Source organism: Chlorocebus sabaeus, chromosome 15 (assembly GCF_047675955.1).
Source record: "Chlorocebus sabaeus isolate Y175 chromosome 15, mChlSab1.0.hap1, whole genome shotgun sequence".
NCBI lineage: Eukaryota > Metazoa > Chordata > Mammalia > Primates > Cercopithecidae > Chlorocebus > Chlorocebus sabaeus.
The window spans coordinates 2,151,164-2,164,721 of NC_132918.1; the positions used below are offsets into that span (position 1 = coordinate 2,151,164).

Below are 13,558 nucleotides of genomic sequence, written 5' to 3' on the forward strand. Positions count from 1 at the left end.
CCTCACACTTTCTTTGTCAGCAGCTGTCACTTGCTATGGACTCATGTTCACACAAACTGGACTATTTCTTGCCTTTTGCTGGTCCTTTTGCCTTGGAAGCCTTCCCTGACTTCACTGGCTCTCTTCTACTCCTCCTCTAAGCCTAAGACCAGGTGTCACTCTCTCGGTGATCAGTTAGGTGCTCCTCCTCTTGGCTCTCATGACACCTGCACTTTCTTCTGTGCACCTGTGTTAAGGTTTCTTTCAGATTGTTTTATCATCTCTCCTTCTTGGGGGTGCAATCCCGTTTGTGTGTCTGTGGCTGCTCCCTCTCACGAATTCGTTTCCTCTCATGGCTTGGAATCTTTCCCACTAGCTGGTCTTCAGCTGGGTGACTCTCCTTGGGAGTTTCAGCACCCTGGGATATGCAGGCATCTTTTAGCTTCCCATCGGCTTTTGCTGGGATCCTGTGGGCTTCAGGGCAGTGTTTACATTCCATTCCTTGCCTGGAGTTCCTGCATGACTTCACACACTCACACAGTACGGGCCCAGCCTCGAACTGCTCACAGGCAACTCTTCTTCTTTCCACTGACCTGGGCAAAGTGCAGCTTCTGCTTTCCCAGACCGGATAACAGAGGGTTTGGGGTTTTGGTTTTTGGTTTTTTCACTTCTGGTTTAATGGATAGACAGTCTTCGGTGCCTCCTGGATTTATATAAGAAGCTCAAGTCTAACTCCCCACCTACAGGGGTCTGAAAGTTTCTAGCAGACTCATCTGGTGCTCCACTCACAAACTCTTGGCCTCACCTCTGATTCAGCCATGGCTGGGGTGGACAGTGCCATGTGGGCTTCGGTTCATTATATATGACAGTATCAGCCTCAAGTATATAACCAGGCCCCAAGAACCAGCTCCATTCCCTCCCCAACCAGCCTCAAGAGTCTGTGATGGGGCAGGATCCAGGGATCAGGTCTGGACCAAACAGGATGATTCCTTGGGAGAGCTAGGATCAGGCTTTGTCCAAGGGTTGGTTGTGAGTAATAGTTAGGGAGGCCTGGAGGCCAGAATTAGGGTTAACTCTGAGAGAATATAATCAAAGGTCAGGAATGAAGGGCAAGTTCGAGACTAAGCAGAGTTGAGGTCAAAGGAAAAGGCCAAGAAAGTTAGACCCAATGGTTAAGACTGCAAAGCTTGCTACGGTTGACATAGGTAGGAACAAAGTGAGCATGTGTATTCTCATTGAATACTGGCAGTAGGATTGCTGGGCAGCTGTTCACCTCACAGACCTAGGGTAGAGCAAAACAAGCGTGGATTATCCCAGGGTAATGGAGTAAGGTGGTCACTAATAGACTAATAGAGGACAAATAGGACTAATAGAGCACTTGATGGCAATTCTGGCTTCAGGTTCAGGAAATCCTGAGTCTTCTCCAACAGACTGAGAGTCAAGGTTAAAGCAGGGGCCCCCTGCTGAGCTTTCCTTCGGGCCTGCCCCAGAGAAGCCCTGGCTGCTCCAAGTGACCATTAGCTTTGCAAACACCAGAGTTCAGCCTGACACAGCTCCTCAAGGATCCCTGCAGGGTGAGGGCACGGAGAGATGAAATAGGCCACTTAGAGTGGGGTGCCTCCGAGGTCAGAGAGGGAAAGGAAGGAAATCTTGCTCTCAAGGCAGGACAGCGTGTGAGAAAAGAACAAGGGCTGGAAAGGACAGCCAGATTGGTGAAGCCCCTCCCTGCGGTCTTTACTTGTCTTTGTTAATGAGTCATCCCTTTGCCAACATCCAGGCAGAATGTGGGCACCTCTTTTGGCTTAGGCTCTTCTCTATAAGGTCTTCCTGGCATTGGCAGGGGTTCGTTCTGGGCAGTTGGTGACCACAGTCATCAGCATCTTGCCTATTGTGGCCAACCACAAAAGTGCCTGGCTTTAGTTTTGTTCAACTTGCATTTTACCTGGCACTCTTGCATGTTAATAGTTAATAATTAATAATTTCAATCTTACAAGCTATTAACAGGCTGGCAATAGCCAATTTTAACCGAGCTCTTACTGTGTTTCAGACACCATTCCAAGTACTTTATAAGTAGTAATTCAATCTACAGCCACCCTTAGAGGTAGATGCTATTATTATTCCCATTTTATAGATGGGAAAAATGAGGCTTACAGATTAGGTCCCTTGCCTAGTGAGTAAACAGTCAAGCCAGAACTGGAGCACTGGCAGACTGGCTTTCTTAGTCTGTTTTGTGCTGCTATGACAGAATATCAGAGACTGAGTAATAAATAAATAACAGAAATTTATTTCTCACAGTTCAGAAGCCTGGGGAGTCCAAGATCAAGATGCCAGCATCTGGTGTGGAACTTCTTATTGTGTCCTCACATGGTCGAAGGCAGAAGGGCAAGAGAGAGAAAATCCATTCCCACAAGCCCTTTTTATAGTGGCATTAATCCATTTATGAGGGCGGAGCCCTTAGGATCTAAACACCTCCCCAAAGGCCTCACTACGCACCACTGTTGCGCTGGGGATTAAGTTTCCAACACATAAATTTTGGGAGACACATTCGCTCCACAGCACTGGCCCCAGGGGCTGCACTCTTAACTAGTAGCCAATGCTGCCTCCCCAGGAGATTAGGAAAAATTAAACTCAGAGGACAGAATCTTCTTCTGGGCCTATGCTAAATTTCAAATCAAAGAGGCTCAAATCCCAAAAGAAAAACTTATCTAGAAAAGAAGGAATGCCCCAGGATCTGTTGTTCCCCTTTTTGTGTTCATGAGTTCTCATTATGTAGCTGCCACTTGCATGTAAGAACGCGTGATATTTGGTTTTCTGTTCCTGTAGTTGTTTGCTAAGGAAAATGGCCTCCAGTTCCATCCATTTTCCTGCAAAAGACATGATCTCATTCTTTTTTACAGCTGCCTAGTATTCCATGGTGTATCTGTACCACATTTTCTTTATCCAATCTGTCATTGATGAGCATTTAGGTTGATTCCATGTCTTTGGTATTGCGAATAGTGCTTCAGTAAACATTCGTGTGCATATGTCTTTATGGTAGAATGATTTATATTCCTTTGGGTATATACCCGGTAATGGGATTGCTGGGTCAAACAGTAGTTCTGTTTTTAGCTCTTTGAGGAATCACCACACTGCCTAACACAATGGTAGAACTCATTTCCACTCCTGTCAACAGTGTATAAGTGTTCCCTTTGCTCCACAACCTTGCCAGCATCTGGAGAGGATCGGAAAAAATAACTATCGAGTACTAGGCTTAGTACCTGGGTGATAAAATAATCTCTACAACAAACCCCTGTGACATGAGTTTATCTATATAACAAAGCCGTACCTCTAAACCTAAGATAAAAGTTTTCAAAAAAAATTATAAAAACAATAATAATAAAGTAGGAATGAAAACAATAGAGAGCTTCTTTCCAGCTCTACTCATTCCCACTGGTGTGTCTTCATCAGTTGTGAGTTGTGTTACAAGTAACTGGTTCTTTAAAATAGCAATCTTTGTGATTAATAGGCTTATAAAATAAGAGTCCATATTCTGCCCATTACTGTGTTTCTCATACTCCCTCGCATTTCCATGTGCCTTCTCGTTGGAGAAAGAGGTGATATTCTCAGTCTTTTCAAACTGTTTTGTTTTTAATTACAGAGAAAGTACTGACACATTTTATCCCGTTTCTTATTCACTTTTTCATTAATTTATTCACTCAGTACACGCTTATTGAGCGCTTACTACATATTCTAGGTGTTAAGGATGCAACAGTGAGCAGGATGGATAATGTTCCTGCCTCTTGGAGTTTTCATTCTAGTATGAGGAAAAAGACAATAAACAAATAAACATACAACATGAGGGCAGGCAATACTAGAGGCCATAAGAAAAACTAAAGAAGTCTGAAGAAACAGAGACTGGGTGGTAGTGATCTGGGAAGATCAGTTATAAACACTATGGTGAATTAACTATATATTCTTCCAGGTTATATATGCATACATTTATTAAAAGTATGTATACCTGTGACAATACATATAACTTTTCAAATTTACATAAATAAAATCACATTGTATTGGAGACTTCTGCTTCTGGGAAGATAGACATACTTCTCCCTGTTCCTCCCACAGAATGCAACTAGACACACTGGACATTATATAGAAAACAAATATAACACTCTAAAAGATGAAGCAAAGGCAGACCAGCTAGAGACCTTGGGACCTAAGGAATGCCACAGTAGTGAGTTCCTTGGGTTTTCTCTTCGCTTCATAGATCCCAGACTTGGAGCTGAAGAAGCCAGCTACCTGGAAATGCTGAATTCAGACCAAAAAAAAAAAAAAAAAAAAAAAAATCTCCAAAAAAAGACTCCTCTCTCTAGCCAAGAAACCAGGAAAGAGGCAGCCTAGCAAGACAGAAAGCTTTCAGACAACTGTCTACTCCAGCCAAACACCACAAAAAATACCGCAGGCCCACCCCCACTCATGCCAGCAAATGCAGAGTGGGGAGCCTAGACCTCTAACATCTGCCAAGCGGTAAAGGAAGCACATTCTGTCCAGGGTGATGTCAGAGAAGGCCAAGTAGGGAGCATCCCTGGTGGGTGGCAGTGAGACCTTCCCACCATACCATGTCCCCACATCAGTGGAGACCATATGGAAAGTCTGGACTTCTACCCTTGTGAAGGGTAAAACAACTTCATCCTGGATGCTAACTAACCCCAGTTGTGGGGATGCTTCTGAGATTTCTTTCACATACTTACTAAATCCTGCCCTTAGGTCAAACAACCTTAATGTTATCCTGTACTATCGTATTTGGGATTAAGAAAAGAGGTGTGTGTGTGTGTGTGTGTGTGTGTGTGTGTGTGTGTATACATATATGTAATCAGTGAAGGCCTACTGGGCATCAGTGGAGGCCTACTGGGTATCAGTGGAGGCCTGCTGGGGAACCCTAACTCTACATCTCCACCCAACAGTAATAAGGAGACCCTCCCCGACTCTGGATGTTAATGAGGGCCAAGTGGAGAACCTAGACTTCTGCCTACACCTGGCAGTAATGGTGTGCCCCCAACTAGGTGCCCTTCCCCTACCAAAGTGTATCAAAAAGGGCCAGCTAAAACAGAATATCCAGAGTCTCAAAATATCCAAAAGGTTCATGTTGCAGGTGAAAGTCACTAGACATACCGAGAACCAGGAAAATCTCTACTTGAGTGGAAACAGACAATCAGTAGATGCCAACACCAAGATGACAGAGATGTTAAAAACATCTGGCAAAGATTTTAAAAATAGCTATCCTACCGACACTTCAATGAGCAATTACAAACATGCTTGAAACAAACAATTCTCATCAAAGAAATGGAAGATATAGAGAGCCAAGTGGGAATTTTAGAACTAAAATATACAATACCAGACAAAAAAAAAAAAAAAAAAAAAACCCTCAATTGATGGGTTCAATAGCAGAATGGAGGGTTCCAAAGGAAAGAATCAGTGAACTGGAAGACAGAACAATAAATTGCACAACCTGAAAAACACAGAGAAAATAGGCTGAAAAAATAAATGATCGGTGCCTCAGAGACTTGTGGGACTACAAAAAAAAAGGTTCTAACACTGTGTCATTGGAACCCCTCAGAAGCAGGGTAGGGTTGAAAAAACACCTAAAGAAATAATGACTGAAAATAACCCAAATCTGGCAAAAGATTAAAACCTACAGGTTAAAAAGGCTGAGCAAACTCTTAACAGGATAAACCTAAAGAAATTCATAGCAAGACATATCATCGTCACATTTTTAAAAGCTCAAGACATTATCCTGAAATTTGTTTTTGCTGTTGTTGTTGTTTTGGTTTATGTATTTATTTATACAATATAGTAGCCATCCTTCACAATGTTATTTAAATTCTACAGTAAGGAATTACACCCAAATCTCAGTGGCTTACAATAGTAAGTGTCCATTTCTCACTCATGTTACATGTCTGCTCCATGTGTCTTCATTCTTGAGGGCACAGGCTGAAGGAGCAACCTATACCTCAGTCTCATGGAGGAGATAAAAGAGCAAAGGCAGGCCGGGCGCAGTGGCTCAGGCCCATAATCCCAGTACTTTGGGAGACTGAGGAGGGTGGATCATGAGGTCAGGAGATCGAGACCATCGTGGTTAAAATGATGAAACCCCGTCTCCACTAAAAATACAAAAAATTAGCCAGGCGGGGTGGCAGGCGCCTGTAGTCCCAGCTACTTGGGAGGCTGAGACAGGAGAATGGTGTGAACCTGGGAGGCGGAGCTTGCAGTGAGCTGAGATTGCAACACTGCACTCCAGCCTGGGTGACAGGGCAAGACTCCGTCTCAAAAAAAAAAAAAAAAAAAGCAATGGCTGAACTATGCAAGGGCTCTCAAAACATCTGCTCAGATATGGCATATGTTCTATCCACCCAAAACTCACACAGCCAAACCCAATGCCAGGAGAGAAATGGACTCCATCTATTCTAACAGGAGATACTTCAAAGTCATATAACAAAGTATGTGGCTGCAAAATCCAAACACAGGGAGAGAGTGAAGAATTGAAAACAAGAATCCAGTCTACCATGATCTGCACACTGGATCATAAATATTCATTTCCTTCCTGGCTGTTGGGAAAAATATACTCATCCTCTTCCCCAAGGTACCCCAAAGGACTTGTCCAATGATTGCATTGACATTATGTCCAGGATCTCATGATTAATGCCAGATCTTGATTCAACTTCTCTTGGAGACCTGTGAATTTTAAAGACAAATTATCTGTCCCAGCCACTCCCAACATGACAGTAGTGGAAGAGAAACAGGAACAGAGATAGGAAACACACTGAATACTCCTGTGTAAAGGGGAAAGAGTGCCTGATCTGGTTGTGGGGCAACCAAGAAGTCTTCCAGAAGCAGGGGAGTAAGCCACTGTAAAATTATAAGGAATAAAACCATATCTGCATTTTAGGCTAATCTGGAGGAAAATCTTTAAATTTTTTAATGGTGGCATTGTTTACAAAGTGTCATTAAGATAATGTTCACATGCTTGGAGTTTGAACATATCTAAAGAACATAACAACGACAACCACCTAACCAAAGAGGATCCCAAATTAAGGTGAGAGAAAATTGATTGTTGTAACAGAAACAAGCGGCTCAAGGATGGAAGGCATGCTGCTGCTGCCTTTCCTATACCCTCACCTATCACCCACCTACTCCGGGCAGAGAAAGTATGCTTTAGTCATTGCTATTTCCAGTCATCTTTGACGCATCAAGTTGAGCAGAGCCCAGTTTTGAAAGGTGATGTTCTTTTTTTTTTTTTTTTTTTTTTTTGAGACGGAGTCTCGCTCTGTCGCCCAGGCTGGAGTGCAGTGGCCAGATCTCGGCTCACTGCAAGCTCCGCCTCCCGGATTTACTCCATTCTCCTGCCTCAGCCTCCCGAGTAGCTGGGACTACAGGCGCCCGCCACCTCGCCCGGCTAGTTTTTTGTGTGTGTGTTTTTTTTAGTAGAGATGGGGTTTCACCGTGTTAGCCAGGATGGTCTCGATCTCCTGACCTCGTCATCCGCCCGTCTCGGCCTCCCAAAGTGCTGGGATTACAGGCTTGAGCCACTGCGCCCGGCCGAAAGGTGATGTTCTAAGAGCATACCAACTCATAATGTTGACCCGTGCATTGCGATTTAGAATGTTAGGGGATATGGCACCAAACCTGGCACATGATAATCTGAAATGTATCCACTCGTTTGGCACCAAAGGCTACTTATGGAAAGACAGGTTGGTCCTGATTGTTTTTTCAAGTGCTTCTACACTACAGAAAAGTAAGAACATCATGGAGTACTGAATGAAAGTGACTGCACGTAACCAAAATGTTCAACAGCAGAGAAATGAGTTAAGCAACGGTATATTCATAGGATAAAATATTATGCAATTAAAGATGGTTTCAAAGAAATTTTAATGACCCAGTATAAATAGACATATAAATTTATGTACATACACACAGCCTGTTGTTCCATCATCCACTCACATATTAGAAAAATACTCTATGGGCCAGGCTCATGCCTGTAATCCCAATAGTTTGGGAGGCTGAGGTGGGAGGATTGCTTGAGCTCAGGAGTTCAAGACCAGCCTGGGCAACATAGACCCTGTTTCTTCAAAAACATTTAAAAAGTTAGCCAGGTGGGTGGTGCATACCTGTAGTTCCAGCTACTCAGGAGGCTGAAGTGGGAGGATCACGTGAATCCAGAAGATTGAGGCTACCGTGGGCCATGATTGCATCACTGCACTCTAGCCTGGAGGACAGTGAAACCATGTCAATAAAGAAAAGAAACAAAACGCTATTACTGAATGTACCAAAGTGTACCCAAAATGCAGCTGCTTGCAGAGTCCAATTAACAAGAGTGAGGTATGGTATAAAGAAAATGACTTTTATTCCAATGCTAACTTAGGAGAACATATGCAGACTTCCTGCCTTAGGGGTACCGCTTCACTTTTGGAGCAGAAAGTGCACGCTTTTAAAAGGGGGCTTTGCGTGAATGGCACACAGGAGAGGAAGTGAGCAGCTGGGGTTCCACATAACTTGCTTTGGTGCCTTATCTAGTGGGTAGCCGAGCTGGTGACCACTGGTGCCTTTGTGGGCAGAACTATATTGTAAATGTGGCCAAAATGCTCCAGGTGGGACAGAGTTTTGTAGTGGGCATAGTTTGGGATGTAAATTAACTGTTGTCTCTTAAGACAACCTCCTGGCTGGAGAGAGCTTCACAGCAGAGCTTCTTAGGACAAAGTTAGATGCACTTGCCCTGTAGGGAGTGTCTGGTGAAAGGGAGGTAAAAGGTTATAATTGCATTTCCAAAGAGCTAAGTAGAAAGTGGGGAAAAGGGGGAAAGAGAATAGAAAAAATTTTTTTAATTATTCATTTTATCTCTTAGAAAAATGGATGTACTCTGTTACAACTCCTGGCTGCCAAGTTCCATTCCATTTCTATGGGATTCGGGCACTGTATTCATTCTAGCTAAGTACTTACTGCAAATGGAGACACAGCCACTGAGCACCAGAATGGAACTAATCTACTTGGGGTTGGAAATACTCATGAGTACCTGGACTTACTCATGATGATGATATTTGTTGGAGCATTATGGTGCAAGATCTAGAAAGTTTCTGGGAAAGCCCGCCTTGCATTCTTTCAGAGAGGATGCAACAACAGTAAAATCCACAACGTGGAAGTCTGCTTATTTTTGCACAAGGACCAAAGTCATAAAGTAGCTTCTGCCACCAAAATAGTCCTGACCTGAATCAGGATGATCTAGCAACAATGTTGGATCAGACATAGCTTTGATTTGTTGGTTCATGTCTTGGACAGTGATATAGTTTGGCTCTGTGTCCCAACCCAAATCTCATGTTGAATTGTAATCCTCAATGTTGGAGGAGGGGCTGGATCATGAGGGTGGACTTCTCCCCTTGCTGTTCTCATGACAGTGAGTTTTCGTGAGATCTGGTTCTTTGAAAGTGTGTAGAACTTCTCCCTTCTCTCTCTCTCCTTCTCCCTCCCTCTCTCTCTCTCCCTCTCCCCTGCGGCCCATGTGAAGATGTGCCTACTTTCCCTTCGCCTTCTCCTATGACTGTAAGTTTTCTGAGGCTTCCCCAAAAGCAGAAGCCTGTACAGCCCACAGAACCATGAGCTGATTAAACCCCTTTTCTTTATAAATTACCCAGTCTCAGGTATGTTTTTATAGCAGTGTGAGAACTGACTAATACACACGGTTATCAAGACATCTCCTGAATTATTTGGGATGAATATGCAGCATTTAGTCTTAATAATTAAGCCAACTGTAATGGATATGATGACAGGTTGGCTAAATATATATTTACCAAGTTACAGGAAGAGCTATGACTACTCATGATAGTGGTCATAAGCCCTGTCTAGTTCTTGAGAATAGATCGGTTTAATTAGCTGTGTCCCATCCAGGAGGTGGCACTGCAGATGGGCTAGGCCTCTGTATGTGATGAAGGCAGATTTTCAGTAACAGCCATTTCTATGAAAACAGAAGAAAAACAAAGGTTAACGTTGGGCACATTTTATCCAGATGTTGGACTCAAAGCACCTTTAGTTACAGAGGAGGAAGGTGGTTAGCTGTCTGACATGTTTTTCTTGCCTATGTTACAAGGAATAACATAGTAGTAATTCATTGAGCCCAGATTTTAAAAATGGAAGAAAAATTTGAAAACATTAGCTTGGGGATCTGAAGCCTGGAAAGAATTGATCGTCTAGTCCAAACTGCAGAAAGAAAAAAGATTTTCCAGACTCTGAAAAACAAACGAATTACCAATGTTTTAAACAAGTCTTAAAAATATTATTTCAGTCTTCCATCAGTTCAGTCTATGCAATTAACTTATGTTCTGCTCAATATTCATGAACACATTAGCTCTCTATGGGAACCCTGAAAGTTTTCCCCTCTATTCTAATGTCAAAATCTCCAAAGTTACCAGAAACCTGCATTCAAGAGCATCTGTCAGAGTGCTAGAGCTGATTATAACACTGCCTGTGAAAAACATTAAAGTAAAATAACAGTTATGGAAGACAAGTCTCAAAACAGTCACAGTTAAAGTCTGGTCATCTCTGTGGGACACAATAATTTGACAGACTAGCTCTCTCTTGCTCGATCCTGCTTTCGCCATGTGAAGCGCCTTCTTCCACTTCACCTTCTGCCATGATTGTAAGTTTCCTCCTCAGAAGCTGATGCTGGACTTATGCTTCCTGTAAAGCCTACAGAATTATGAGCCAACTAAACCTTTTTTCTTTATAAATCACCCAGCTTCAGGTATCTCTTTACAGCAGTGCAAGGGTGGCCTAAAACAGAAAATTGGTACTGAGGGGTGGGGCATTGTTATAAAGATACCAAAGATGGGGAAACAGCTTTGGGACTGGGTAATGGGCAGAGGTTGGAAGAGTTTGGAGTGCTCAGAAGACAGAAAGATGAGGGAAAGTTTGGAACTTCTTAGAGACTGGTTAAAGGGCTGTGACCAAAATGCTGATAGTGATATGGACAGTGAAATCCAGGCTACTGAGGTCTCAGCTGAAAATGAGGAACTTATTGGGAACTGGAGCAGAGGTCATACATCTTGTAACCTTAGTGAAGAGCTTGGCTGCATTCTGTTCATGGCTAGGGATCTGTGGAAGTCTAAACTAAAGAGTGAAGACCTAGGGTATCTGGCAGGAGAAATTTCTAAGCAGCAAAGCCTTTAAGATATGGCCTGGCTGCTTCAAACAGCCTATGCTCAGATAGAGGAGCAAAGGTATGACTTAAACTTGGAATTTATATTTAAAAGGGAAGCAGAGTGTAAAAGTTTGGAAAATTTGTATCCTGGCCATGTGGCAGAGAAAGAAAAAGCCTTTTGGGGGAGAATAATTCAAGCAGGCCATGAAGCAACCACTTGCTAGAGAAATTTGCACAACTAAAAGGGAGCCAAGTGACGCTAGCTAAGACAAAGGGACAAAGGCCTTGAAGGCACATCAGAAAACTTTGCGGCAGCCCCTCTCTTCAGAGGCCTGGAAGCCTAGGAGGGAAGAATGGCTTCTTGTGGGTCAAGCCCAGAGCCCCATTACCCTGTGCAGCATTGGGACACTACTACTTGCATCCGGGAAGCTCCAGTTCCAGCCTTGGCTTAAAGGGCTTCAGATACTATTCATGCCACTGCTTCAGAGAGCACAAGCCCACTGTAAGCCTTAGTGGCTTCCATGTGTATTAAGCCTGCAGGTGCACAGTGCAAGGTGAATGAGACTTGGCACCCTCCACCTAGATTTCAGAGAATGCAAGAGAAAGCTTGGGTGCCCAGGCAGAAGCCTGCTGCAGGGGGCCCCCACAGAGAACCTCTACCTAGGGTAGTGCAGAGGGCAAATGTGGGGTTGGAGGCCCCACACAGAGTTCTCACTGGGGCACTGCCTAGTGGATCTGTGGGAATGGGGGCCACCATCCTCCAGGTCCCAAAGTAGTAGATCCATTGGTAGCTTGCACTCTGCACCTGGAAAAGTTGCAAGCACTCAACAACCTATGAGAGCAGCAACAGGGCTGAACCCTGCAAAGCCATAAGGGTGGAGCTGCCCAAAGCCTTGGGAGCCCACCCCTTGCACCAGTGTGCCCTGGATATGGGACATGAAGTCAAAGGAGATTATCTTGGCACCTTAAGACTCAATTAACCTGCATGGGGTATGGAGCCCCCTTCTATTGGCTGATTTCTCCCTTTGGCAGTGGGAATGTTTACCCAATGCCTCTACCCCACCTTGTATCTTGGAAGTAAATAACTTGTTTTGATTTTACAGGCTCATAGTGGGAAGGATGAGATTTTACAGGCTCAGATGAGACTCTGCATTGGACTTGGGACTTTTGAGTTACTGCTAGAATGAGTTAAGACTTTGGGGGGACTATTGAGAAGGAATAATTTTATTTTGAAATGTGAAAAAGACATGAGATTTGGGAGGGACCAGGGGTGGAATGATATAGTTTGGATATTTGTCCTCACCCAAATCCCATGTTGAATTGTAATCTCCAGTGTTGGAGGTGGGACATGGTGGGAGGTGACTGGGTCAAGGGGGCAGATTTCTCATGAATGGTTTAACACCATCTCCTTGGTGCTATTGTCATGACAGTGAGTGAGTTCTCGTGAGATCTGGTCGATTAAAAGTGGGAGACACTTCCCCCTCCACTCTCTCTCACTTCCTTTTGTTTTTGCCATGTGAAGTGCCTGCTCCCACTTCACTTTCTGCCATGATTGTAAGCTTCTTGAGGCCTCTCCAGAAGCTGATACCTATACAGCCTGCAGAACCATCAGCCAATTAAACCTCTTTGATGTATTAAAAAATAAATAATTTAACATAATCATATTTACTGACAACATATACTGAGACATACCAGAATTATAGGAATCTTATACAATTTCGGAACACATGCTAATAACATATTTACATGAATATAACATGAAGAAAGTCAAACACCATTTTACATTTGACATTTTTTCCTGTATGGTTTTAATACACCAAATAAGACAAATATGTTTCTTTTGGACTACAGGGTACCTAATATCTAAAAGAGTTAACTAGATTTTTTAAAGGGCTTAATTTAGAATTTGACTTTAAGATGCTTGTCAAATATCAAAAGTTTAAACATTTAATATTATAAAATAGAATCCCAGGTCCACTATAAGTCATTTATTTAGCCAAAATGATAATTTGAAAAATTTTTAAAGGCAAAAATCTTTACTTGTTGATAAAGGAGAGATTCAGCCTTCTAAACAAGACCCAATAAGTACAGTGTGAGACCAACTGAATCTCTTTTCTTTCCCCTGTCACTTATTTAAAAAGCAAACAAAAATCTTTCATTATCTTTCACAGAAATCTTGTTGAAAAAAGAAAGCAAAGTTCACCTTTGCATTAGTGTACTACTAATGTTAAATCCAATTCTTGATAAAACCTCATAAATAAATCTATCCAATCTTACTTAATTTGACCATAAGGTAAAATTTCCATAAATGTTTTATAACCCTTTTGCAATTTTCTGTGAAAGAACAGATCAATGCTCTAAGAAAACCCTGCTATCCAGACAGATGGGCCAAGATTCTGGCACTGCATCACTGTG

At 42.9% G+C, this 13,558-nt stretch overlaps 1 long non-coding RNA gene across 1 annotated transcript; it reads right to left on the reverse strand.

Moving 5' to 3' along the window:
• Positions 1 to 7,403: 7,403 nt before the first annotated feature.
• Positions 7,404 to 12,755, reverse strand: LOC140713523 (uncharacterized). The gene is made up of 2 exons (XR_012095639.1): positions 9,798 to 12,755; positions 7,404 to 8,221 (listed from the first exon to the last, which is right to left on the reverse strand). It is a non-coding gene; the product is annotated as an uncharacterized lncRNA (long non-coding RNA).
• Between the last annotated feature and the right edge of the window lie 803 nt (positions 12,756 to 13,558).